The following is a 13,094-nucleotide window of genomic DNA, read 5'->3' as shown; positions in this document are numbered from 1 at the left end:
TGCTAAAAAAAGTCTCCATGGCTTTCCATTCTGAAGTTTACATATTTCTGCCCTCACTGTGTTGTTTTTAGGGAATGTACTGATAGAAACTGCAAATTTTTTTGCTATGAATTGTGGTCTCAATAGCAAGCCAGGGCAGCCCAGCAGACTTAGCTGGGGAAACAGCTTGCTGCAGTTTCACCTGCAGCAGTAACCTCCCCAAAAGCCAGTCCAGAATGGTACAAAAATGCACAAAGCACTACTTAGTCAAGACTTACTGTGTTTGCTTTGTGCCTTGCTGCACATTGATCACCATATGGGGCTTTTCTGTCAATCTAGCAGATCCTCGCTAAGGAAGGACAGGCAAAGATGAAGGAAGTTTCTCAACATTGAAGGAGCACACTTGTGGGACAGGCTTCCAGTTAGAAGAGAAGGGGGCCAAAACCTGAAATGGCTTTGTCATAAAACTCGATAACTTGCTGATAGCATTTCTATGACAAGGTGAGAGTAATCTTGGAGCCTGTAATTCAAGCCTGAGATTAAGGTTTCCAATCCTGACTTTGTTGGTAGACACAAGTGAGAGTTGAAGAGACTTGGTCAGGTATGCTTGCTCCGCATATTGCTAGTGTTTTTAACCGATACTGTATTTTAGGGTTCTTGACCACTGTAGGGGCCAGGAAGAAGTTTGTTGTTTGGTTGGGGGTTTTTTACTGCAGATATATAACTTGGCTTTGAGGAAGAGGGGAGAGGAATACGGTGGTTTACTTCCTTTGGAGGACTGAAAACCAGGCACAGCTAGCAAAGGGACATTTCATGGGCATCAGCTCTTAGTGATAGTAAACTCTCTTATGGCCAGTGGTGTGCCTTGCTTATGCATTCAGGCAGGGTTAAACCAATTGTGTGATTGGACACAGGAAGGATTTTTTTCCCCCATTATACTGTCAGGGACCTTTGATTTGCGTTTTTTGCCTTCTGTAATATGGTGCATGGTCCACTTCCTAGGATCAGCTGGTCATTTTCACTCCAGAACTGTCTCTATATTTCTCAGTTTTAAGTCCTCTCTTCCTGCAGGCAGTTATTTTGTGAAATTTCAGTCATTGTACTAAAGGGCTGAAGACCGTTATATGGGGTCAGGGAGGGTTTGATGTCTTTTGGTTTGGGGACACTTGGATCATGTTGATCCAGGTGGTCCCGTACTGTCACATAACACAGCAAAGCAAACATAGCAAGCAGAATTGCTATGACCCATCATTGATGGAACATTTTGAGAATCATCCACAAGAAATTAAAAGGGTTCCCACTTTTGGATGCTGCTCACCTGAAAAAACAGGGCTTCAGATGCCATATTAAACCAGATACGCATCTTTGCTTAAAATACAGACTTTACATTTTCTGTCGTGGTTGATCACGTAAAGTCCTTAATTCAAAAGCCTGAACTAAAAAAGCAATTGATCTACCATTTTCTCAGTAGGGTTATCGCAGCAATGTTTCATAGTCTGGACTGGTGTCCTGCTCATTTTTGGAAGGACTGTCGTATGTTTGTTTAGACTAACAATATAATGTCGGTGAGATTACTCATGTGTTCAAACTAGACACATTGCTGGATTCATGCTTCCTGCACTAAAGAATTTGAGATTTGCTTATCTGACAGTCAGCCAACCTTGTTTTATGGAGATATTTAGGCTGTTGGTCTCCTGGCTTGAAAAAGAGGGAGCCGGTTTCAGGACAATGCTTATGAAAATCCTGGCTCTGAACTCGCTTTTAGCTTTAGTCCAAAAAAAGCAGTTTTTTAGACCTTAAAGCCATGTTGAAAAGTGGATGTTTATTTCTACTCAGAGGAGTCTGAAAAGTCACAAAACGTTAGCAGAAGATATTTTCATCTGAATGATTTGAAGTTCTGAACTGGGCCTGGCTGGATTAATCTTTCTTTGTTTCTATTAACTGTGCATTTCATGTATTTTCTATATAGACATTACAGATATATAAAATATAAATAGACATATATGTACACACACAAATATGATCCACCTATTTAATATAACAGCCTTTATAGTAATTCTAAATAGGCCTAAAGAAACAATTAGGGAAAGCATGGTTCAAAATTACCTGAAATGTCAAACTGATGAGTCAGACATCATGTTTACCTCTTCATTAATCCAAAATACTGAGCATAATATAGAACAATGTTAGCCAATCAGGCTGCACATGTAAATAATGCCTCCTGATTCACCGAGACTGCTGGAAATAGTAGTCATCACTGATGAACCCATCCAATAAATATATGCACATTTTCTTCCTGACTAGTTTTAAGTGATGAACAATAGTTTTACCCCTGCCCCTCCTGCCAAAGCACTAATTCCATTTCTCAGTTTTAAAGAGCACTCCTACACACAAAAACCCCATAGTTCAAATGAAGAGGCTTCAGTACCTTCTAATGAAAATATTCAGCACCCAGTTCCCCAATGATTTGTGTAGACAACTCTGGCTGTGTTCAACGAGAGCTCTGTATGGAGAATCACTACAGGACATGGCCCTGAGACCATGTGAAATACATATGGATGGTTACTCAGATTCCCTCTTGTAAGAGCAGAGGTGTGTACTTGGAGAAAGACCAGAAAAGGGTAGGGAGCAGATTAATTTATACTAGCTCTAGCCAACATGTGCTGCATTAAGATAGCCAGAGATGCAAGGAGGCCAGATACATTAGTTATGCACCTCTCCCATGGTCACAGTGTCTGTCTGGGGTGTAAGGACATTAAAGCAGCTCTCTGATGGTTCTGCACCTGCTGGGAATTTGTACAGGTGGAATCCCAGGGGTCTTGTTAAGGCAGCTTTTAATTTGCTTCACGGTTTTGGGAGAAGCTCAGAACCTGTGCTTCTGACCTCTGGCTTTAAGAAAAATAAAATTTATTTTCCCTCGGCTGGGGTTCGGCCAATGTTTGTCTTCTGGATTAATAATTTTTAGTATTCACCTCCTAAAGCAAATGTTTTACTTCCTTGAGCAAGGCAAATAAATATGCGCACCAAGAAAAACTCTGTGTGATTCCTTACTTCACTTTGTGTAGCAAAAGAAGACTATATGTGAACTGCAGCTTTAATGTACGCTCATAAAATCTTTCATTTATTATTTATATAATTATTTGCAGAGTGCTGTTGCCATGGCAACTTCTACACACAGTGAGATAAATCCTTACATAGACAGTAGTCACGACTCCAAACACTATCACATGAAGATAAGTCTGCATGGACATTTCAGGGTTTGCCAAGTTTTTCGAAAGTAGTTATTGACATTAAAATAACTTCCTTCTGCTAAATTAAAGAGCCTGGTTTTAGCCCAATTTCCTTAAGAAACAAGGCTTAGGCAATCATTTTCTCCATCCATCTGTCTGCTTATCCCCTTCTAATATCTTTCAAATCTGCTGGCATAATTTCAATTACCTTTCACTGTGATGTCTCAAAGATAGTTAAATCTGACATGCTTCATGGAAAGTGGTTGCATGAAGGAGCGAGAGTCCTAAAATAATGTGTCACAGAGGGAAATGTTCCACCATGAGCTTGAAAGTGGTAAGCTCCTTTTGTCCTCTTGTCCAGACAGCACCAAACTGGTCACGACACATGCTATTTCTTTTATAGCTAAAGGGGAAACAAGGCAGAAAAGATGGAGCTGTGGGAGGGTGGAGGGATGAGGATTTCTGGCAGAGACTGGAGGTGTTGCAGGCAGCATGCGGGGAATGTCCTTGTTGTGGTGATGGGGCTGTGAGCTTGCAGGACACGACTTCATATGAAATGAGGGTTTCATTGATTCTACCACTCAAGGACAACGGTTTCCAAATTCTGCAACCTACAGCAACCTCCAGTTTGGGGAGCTAGGGCTTTGCAATGTCTGAAGGCTGCTTGACTCCTGCGGTCTCACTCTTTGGAGCAGAGACTTCCAAACAAAATGAATTACATACACGACATCTGCAGGGGTTAGTACCGTGCACATCAGACGGTCCAGGCAGCCAGCTGGCACCACAACCCGGTGCTTTGGTAACCATGATGCAAGGCAGATTTTGTCCTGGGACAACCTGGGCTGAAATGGATTTTGACCCATGGACTGAAGGCGATGGAGCTCTTGTGAGTTTCACAGCTTCTCACCATCCAACAGTGATACCAAAAGTCACCAGAATCTCACCAGGCTTCTCAGCAGCTATCGGATTATGGGGATCATGCTTCGCATTTGGAAATACAATACAACTTTGTTTGGAAATGCAATATCATGACAGATAGAAGAGTGTTAGATGGTTTCTGTTGACTGAGAAATTTTATATATGTGTATGCATGCACGTGTAACATTAGTTGCATAACAAAGTGGCAGGATGGAGGGAGAGAGACACATTTTTTGAACGCTTAAATCTGGCCAATTCCAATCACGACATTCCAAAGCAAATGAAAAATAACATCAGTATTTTGCACCATAGTGCCTAAAAATATAGTGCGTTTTGTGTATATGTACACTTAACTGACTTCTTTACTGAATATTTTGATCTCCATTTCATCAATGACACAGGTTCAGCATCTTTAAAAGTCTTTCCAGCTTTAGGTGCCTGAATATAAATCTTTGATGACTGTGCTCAAAAATTTTGTTGTAATTTGATTATTGTTCACTATAGAACAGGTCAAAAGCCTCAGAGTAAATCAAAGGACTGGCAAATGTGGTGGGTTGACCCTGGCTGGACTCCAGGTGCCCACCAAAGTTGCTCTATCCCTCCTCTCCTCAGGTGGGCAGGGGAGAGAAAATATAACGAAAAGCTTGTGGGTTGAGATAAGGACAGGGATATCACTCGGCAGTTACCATCATGGGCAAAACAGACTCCACTGGGGGAAAAATTAATTTAATTTATTACCAATCAAATCAGAGTAGGATAATGAGAAATAAAACCAAATCTTAAAACACCTTCCCCCCACCCCTTCCTTCTTCTCGGGCACAGCTTGACTCCCGATTTTCTCTCCCTCCTCCCCCCCAGCAGCGCAGGGGGACAGGGAATGGGGATTGGGGTCAGTTCATCACACGTTGTCTCTGCCGCTCCTTCCTCCTCAGGGGGAGGACTCCTCACTCTTCCCCTGCTCCAGTGTGGGGTCCCTCCTACAGCAGACAGTCCTTCACGAAGTTCTCCAAGGTGAGTCCTTTCCGTGGGCTGCAGTTCTTCACGAACTGCTCCAGCGTGGGTCCCTTCCACGGGCTGCAGTCCTTCAGGCACAGCCTGCTCCAGTGTGGGCTTCCCACAGGGTCCCAGCCTCCTTCGGGCATCCCCCTGCTCCGGCGTGGGGTCCTCCCCGGGCTGCAGGTGGAGATCTGCTCCCCCGTGGACCTCCCTGGGCTGCAGGGGGACAGCCTGCCTCACCGTGGGCTTCCCCACGGGCTGCAGGGGAATCTCTGCTCCGGCGCCCGGAGCATCTCCTCCTCCTCCTTCTGCACTGACCTGGGGGTCTGCAGGGCTGGGGCTCTTACATGTTCTCACTCCTCTCTCCAGCTACTGTTGTTCTTCTGCAGTTTGGGGGGTTTGGTGGTTTTTTTGGTTTTTTTTCCCCCCCCCTTCTTAACTCTGTTCTCCCAGAGGCACTACCACCGTCGCTGATGGGCTCAGCCTTGGCCAGCGGCGGGTCCGTCTTGGAGCCGGCTGGCATTGGCTCTGTCGGACATGGGGGAAGCTTCTAGCAGCTTCTCACAGAAGTCACTCCTGTAACCCCACCACTACCAAAACCTTGCCACACAAACCCAATACAGCAAATAACTGTAGAACAATGCTCTTCTTTTTGGACAGAAGATTTAATATGGTTGGTTTTTAATTAGTTAAGAAACATGAAGTCATTCTTTTTACCCTGAATCTAAATACAGCTATTAGTTCATGCTGCTTATGGAGAGATTACAAAGAGATAAATACTAATAAAAATAATAAAGTATTTTAATATTTTCAAGGAAAATGGTTCTCAGAATCTCTGCTACAGATTGTATGGGAAGTGCTTTTTGCTGTCAGAAGATACGGTAAAAGGCAGATCCTACCTTAGTGACTGAATTCAGTGATAATTTTTTTCTGAATGTGTGGATTAGACCAAGATGGGTAAAAAAGCCATAGAAAAATAAGCCCCAAATCACACATCAGATGATGATGGAGAAAGGCAGGATTTTGCATCTTAATCTATCCTCTCTACTCCTTAAATTCTGCCTTAAAGCACCTCACATTCGTGCTTTAACACTCATTCTCATCCACTCTAAAGGAAGCTTGGCCGTCAAGGGTGAGAGATTCATGCACTGCATGATTTTTTCAATAAAATTGAAGTCCAGAAATTATCAAAATTTAAATGGAATTAAATAAAACATTTTCCAAGGGTACAAAGTAAACCAAACAGCCAAACGACAGTGTGAAAGATTTGCAGGCAACACAGAAATAGCCAATGAAACCAGCCAGTCAAGGCTGCCAAGAAGCCAGATGCTGTGAAAGAAAGAGCATTTTTCATGGCTTTCAGTCAGTGCCATGTGATTTCCAGCTGAGGAAAGAAAGAAGACACTCTGATGGTATTTATTTGTTGAGATCAGTGACACCCTAAGTGCTTCTTTTCCTAATCATTTTCTTTAAAGTTTGATAGGAATTCAAGAATCATTAAAAACCTTTCTGATAACTGGGTCTGATTTTGGTGGTCTCATCCTAATCCTCAATCATTTGTGTTACCAGATCACCATAAATGTGATCATAATTCATTAACTAGGCACTCTTTGATCAAGAGAGAGCCAGGACTGAAATAGAAAGGGGCTTGGAAACCAGGCTAGTAGGCACTTAAGCGAGCTTTCCTCTATAGCTCTTCCACAACTTGCTGGCACTATGCCTGGCTTGAGCTAGTACTGATAATACTTCATTTTCATAAGCACCGCCTTCACTTACAATTTTGTCCAAAATAAAACAATGTACTCAATCAGTAAGCGGAACGTATTTTATCTGTGGATATTTTCATTCCTCTCTATATGCAGTTCATGGGCTTTCAGGAATGGGCAAATAGAATTGATATTTTGGCATGAGATTTGTGCAAAGTGTTTGCACCAATATACAAGAACAGGTGATTTTAATCTGTTTTGTTTTTTTTTTTTTCTTGAAATAGCTATAATTATGATCAAGGTATCTTTGGTTTTATGTATCTGTATTGCTTGTGCCACTGGGAAAGTCACAGAACAGAAAAGAAGGGGAAAGAAGTCGGAACTACTTGCCTATTCTCACAAATATGACACCCCATTAAATCTGGTTGCCCCATAAGGGATCTGCCTCCTTAGAAACATATCTGAGGGTAATCCTGGGGATTCTAGGACAGAGAACACCACATTGACAGAAAGTCAGTCTGCTGAAAAGCAGCACTGCTTCAGGAAAGGGACACAGTCTTCTAGATCAGTGGTCTTTCTGAAAGTGTCAACAAATAAGGCAACAAAGGTTGGCATATTTCCTGGACACTTTTGGCTAAGGCATCAATTTCCATTTTTTCTCTGAACACAACTTTATATAAAAACTTTGGAAAGCTCCCAAGAGGATTTGGATTTAGACCTGTCTTTCCCAAACAGAAATAGATTCTCCTACCTGCAACACTCATGTTAGTATAATGAGGGCCACTTTTGCTGCTAGTAGGCTTTTAGGAATTAGTCACTGAACAAACCACCTGTAAGCCTCAATTAAGTTCAGCGCTCCTGTATTCTGAATGAGAAAAATCTTATTATAGACATGAAGAGTGCTGAAGGAAGAAGGGAGCATGCCTACTGAGGAAGACAGTGAAGCAAAATAATACAGAAATATATTCCCCCTAATCTTAGTGGAGCTGGACATGCACCACCACAATTAAACACACAACATTACTGGTAGATAAGGAGAGGGTGGTGTGGAAAAGAAAAAAGAAAAGTATGCTGCAAAAGAACAACATAAACTTCTTACATACATCTTCTGAAGAAGAAAAGAATATTCCTACCTGTCAGTTCAAGGGCACTTCTCCTCTCAGGAGCCTTTCAGCTGAAAGAATGACAGTCTTGCTCTGCTATTTGACTTTCCTACCTCAAACTGCAGCCAAGAATGCATCTCCTTTCAAAGGAAAGCATCTTCCTTCAAAGATTATGAATATGGAGGTAAAAGTCAGAGGCCTATTCCAAGTGAAAGGAGCCCTGACAGTGGTGGAAATCAGTTAATTGGTATTAGCTAGCTAAACTTAGTGATGGAAAACAAGAGGACCTACCCCTTCACCCCAACCTCACAGCCATGGAAATAACAAGTGTAGGGAAATGGCTTTTGTTTTCTTTTTCATCTTTCCACCACCCACAGCATTCCCAGCAACAGAAAGCTTTCACTTCCCTCTCCCACAGAAACCCAAAGGCAACACATGCCCCAGATTCATCACATTAGCGTGCCAACGCAAAATGGTAATCTCAATTGCTATGTTGTATCAGTTCAACCAACAGACCAGCTGAACCTTTGGGTAAGAAATTTGGAAAACTCTTCTCCCTGAAGAGCACAAAGTCATGATGGTGTTTTCTGCTCTTTTTATATACCTGTTGCTGTAGCTATGCACCCTTCCCTTGGGAGCAGCAAGAGAAACCAAGCTACTCAAGCTGTTCTTGAACTGAATTGACACCTCTGCAGAGATAAGAGGCTGTGATGAGTTCTCTTCTGCTATGATTCTCAGCTTATTCCTGAAAGTATATGTTGTCAGAGCAACGCACCATCTTTCACAAGAATGACATAATCTCTCAGCTGGGGAGACTTCTTTAAACAAGACTGCACTCCCATTCACCTCCCAAAACAATCTCTCAATGACTTTCAGAAACCGAATTCTTCCAGGACCAGCACCAGTAGCAGAGTGTGTGTCCTTGCATTTTAGCAGGCTGTGTGTTGCTATCAGCCTTTCTGCCAGAAGAAAGCATGTCTCTCAGCATTCATTGATGCCATTGTGGGATACTGGTAAATTCAAAAGTAAACGGTTTAACCTTTGGAACTTGTAGCAGAAAAATAAAGCCCAACTACTAGCAGCTTAGGCTGAGAAGCTAGATTTTTAAAGTGATGGATGACATAGACCAAGCTGGGTGAGCACTCACTGTCTGAGGGTGTTCTTTGGTTTTGAACGGAGATGGCAATTGCATTGAATTATGCCACTTAGGATGCATTGCACCTCTCTTTGCTGTTCACCCCAACGCTTCCCTCAGTAGGTTTCCATCATGGGGTTGGCACTGCTAAGCAACCAGGGACCCTGCCCAGAGTGCCACCACCACACAGGGCACTAACTGCTGCCGGGCACCAAGCAGCTCAGACAGCTTCAGTTTGGTGCTGAACAAATTTATATGCCCAGAAGAGGCTTTGCTGGCTCACCTAGTGGAATCCCTCTGCCATAAGGCATGACAGTGATACTTACTGGCAGATGTTCATCTGCTGTGTTCTTAAAGAACCTCAAGCTTCCCCAAACAGCTCAGTTCATTTTGAACCCATTCCTAGAAATGAGACATGTTCCTACGACATTACTTCAGTCTTCCTGCTGTTTTAGTCCATCACTTCTTGTCTTGCCTACTATGCTCATGGAGCACCGGTTCTTCTTCGCCCTTTCAGTAACCTTTTCCATCTTTGAAAATTGTTATCACATCCTCCCTCAGGCTAATCTTTGTAAGCTAAACTGCCTCAACTTCAGATTTTTGTTGTAAGTCATGAATCATTCCTAGTCAGCTTGACAAAACTGAAAAAGAGCATTTGATGCAGCAACTTGTGAGAAATTTCATTTGAAACAAAGGATCATTTTAGTATTTTCAAAGTAAAGTGTTGGGGTTTTTTTTTGTTAATATCACGAGTAACTTATGACTTCATATCCCAATATGGCATGAAAACGAATATAGGAATATCTTAATTTCACATGGAAATTAAATTCTAGCATCCAGTTGACACTAGTCAGTGATTTGTCTCCCTGCGGCTGGAGGTCAGAGGATGATGTACATGTACATGCAGGTTGTTAGCCTAAGACTGAAAGATGGAACAAATGACTGAAATACAAAACATCTGTTCGGTGATTGATACTCTAACAGTCAGGTTATTATACATTAAGTGCAAAATCTGTTTTAGAGAGTTATTCTCAATGAGTGAATCACGCACACCCGTACCTTCACTGTGCATAAATTGGCAGCACAATCTGAAGGCCTTGTGTTGCAGCTCCCTGGGGTTCAGACTGCTTTTGTGTCTGGGCCAGGGGCTTGACCTGGGTCAACTGTTCATTTCAATGACTATAGTCTTAAGCTACATCTTTGGTTCTTCTGACCCTAATGTTTTTTTTCATGATTGGAGTCGACACCTGTGTTGCTGCTGACACGGCTGCTCTCACCACTGTAGATCTGAATTTTGAACCTATGGTAATCTCAGCTTGCCACCTTCTTAGCCTTTAACACCAACAGTAGGGGAAGAAATGTTGCAAGTTTTCTGATGTCTTCTAAGCCAATGTCCACCAGGATGCTGAGCTGGCTGGAAATGAATTGTTTGCTGATGTTGTTAGGTTTGTCTTTAGCCCTGCAGCGTATAACTCATGTTCACATAGGTGAAGTGCTGGGAATGTGTGACTGGAAATGGGATAGGGCAGAAACACCTTTTCAGGTGGAAGCTGAGAGTTTGACTTAGGCTATTACGTGACCTCCATCTATTTAAGTATTAGCTCTACAATTTCTCCTCCTGCACTGTTGCTTCTGGTCCTGTCTGGTCCTTTACAGAGCCATTCACATGTGCTAATCCAGCAGAAAACCATCTCAAAAAATTCACTTAGTTCACTGAAGTGGCTCAGCAGAGTGTTGCCGAGTACTGGACCAGTACAAAGAGGGGGGCGGGTAGTGGCACAAGAGTCAGCTTTCCTTGTGTGAACCTTCATCTGTAGATTAAGGTTGAAATGAAACCCAACACTTCCAAACCCTTTGCTACCTTAGGGATAGCAACATCAAGATGACGTCCCCTCTATGCAGCCTGCTCATGCTACTGTAAGGATGACCACTTTCAAATATGCTTATTCTCTGTGTTATTATGTGCTGCTTTTGTTCTGAATTATCTCTACTTTCCAGCCTTCCATTTATAAACAATACTTCCCATTCCTTCATTTCTTACATACTCCTGGACAACATTTGCTTCTCAGATTCATCAGTACTCATCTGCTACCTCACACGATGTTAAATGACTGCTCTCATAATAACAGAAAGAAGTCTCTGTAGACTTCTAAATTAAATAGTAGCAGGTAGCTGAAAATTAGCAGTCATGTGCTTAACCAGGGATGTGCAAAAGAGAATGTGACTTACCACTTCACTTATTGCTAAAAAACAGTGGCTAAAAGTTTTTCTCCACCGAACTTGCTACATACTTATAATTTATTTTTAGATGCAACAAATCTATAGAGTAGCTTTGGGATTCATCTGATCAAACGCAGATTTCTGCATCAGAGCTAGTCACTATAGACCTCTTTTATAGCTAATGGAGAAGGCAGTTGATAACATCCTTGTGTAAACTAGGTCATCTGAATTGCATCCTTAAATTATATTGCCTGTGAAGGGAACCTATAGCTAGCTACCAGGTTAGATACAATAGTATTTTACTGTGGTGGTACAAAGGCAGAGAAAGACACAGCAAGATTTTTTTTAGATGAGGTAACGTCTGTCATAGAATCATAGAATGGTTTGGGTTGAAAGGGACCTAGTTCCAACCCCCCTGCCATGGGCAGGGACACCTTCCACCAGACCAGGTTGCTCCAAGCCCCATCCAACCTGGCCTTGAACACTGCCAGGGATGGGGCAGCCACAGCTTCTCTGGGCAACCTGTTCCAGTGCCTCACCACCCTCACAGGGAAGAATTTCTTCCTAATATCTAATCTAAATCTACCCTCTTGCAGTTTAAAGCCATTACTCCTTGTCCTATCACTACATGCCCTTGTAAAAAGTCCCTCTCCAGCTTTCTTGTAGGCCCCCTTTAGGTACTGGCAGGCTGCTATAAGGTCTCCCTGGAGCCTTCTCTTCTCCAGGCTGAACAACCCCAACTCGCTCAGCCTGTCTTCATAGGAGAGATTTTCCAGGCCTCTTCGTGGCCCTCCTCTGGACTCACTCCAACAGGTCCATGTCCTTCTTATGTTGGGGGCCCCAGAGCTGAACACAGTACTGCAGGTGGGGTCTCATGAGAGCAGAGTAGAGGGGCAGAATCACCTCCCTCGACCTGCTGGTTACACTTCTTTTGACGCAGCCCAGGATACAGTTGGCTTTCTGGGTTGAAAACTCACATTGCTGGGTCACGTTGAGCTTCTCGTCAACCAACACCCCCAAGTCCTCCTCAGGGCTGCTCTCAATCCATTCTCCAGCCAGCCTGTATCTGTGCTTGGAATTGCCCTGACCCAGGTGCAGGACCTGGTCATTAAGCCAGCTAAGTAGTGTTGGAAAAATTGCACCAGCTTTTGGGCATATGAGAGCTTTTTCAGGTATGAAAGAAAAGAAGCAGATTTTAGAGGAAAATACAAATTGAGAACAATTTCTCAGCTTTTACTTACACAGGTAGAAGAGATGCAAAATTAACAGTCCCTAGCCCAGGTCCTTGCTCTGCCATTAGATTCCAATGTCATCTGTAACAGTGGTGAAGACACAAGGCGGTCCTACAGGACAGAGAATATTAGAGCCTGCAGACTGGGGACAGGCTTGTCACTAGCCTCAGAGAAGCAATCACAGGAGAAGGGGAGCTCCTAGGCCGATGATTATTGCTTTCATTGACACAAACGACAATGTCAATTTAAGTAATGTCTTCATGAAGTGATTTGAATATCTATTCTCTCTCTTTCCTAGTAGCTACAGAGATCTTTTATTTTAGAAGGTCTGGTTCTGGATCCCTGGGTTGTTATGTCCTGTGTATTAGGCAGGATATTCGATAAAACCTAGAAATAACTCTTGGAAAAAGAAGAGAGGTTTGCCCTCTGCCAGTGTGTGCCTTGCTCAGTGGGCTACAAAGCTCCCGTAGATACTTTCTGGTGATCCTCGTGTCTATTCCCCACTCCATCCTACCTCAAACCAGCACGGAGATGTGAATTGGTGCCTCATGCTGAGCTCTGCAGGCAATTCCTCC

Source organism: Harpia harpyja, chromosome 22 (assembly GCF_026419915.1).
Source record: "Harpia harpyja isolate bHarHar1 chromosome 22, bHarHar1 primary haplotype, whole genome shotgun sequence".
Taxonomy (NCBI): domain Eukaryota; kingdom Metazoa; phylum Chordata; class Aves; order Accipitriformes; family Accipitridae; genus Harpia; species Harpia harpyja.
Note: the sequence above shows the minus strand (reverse complement) of the source record.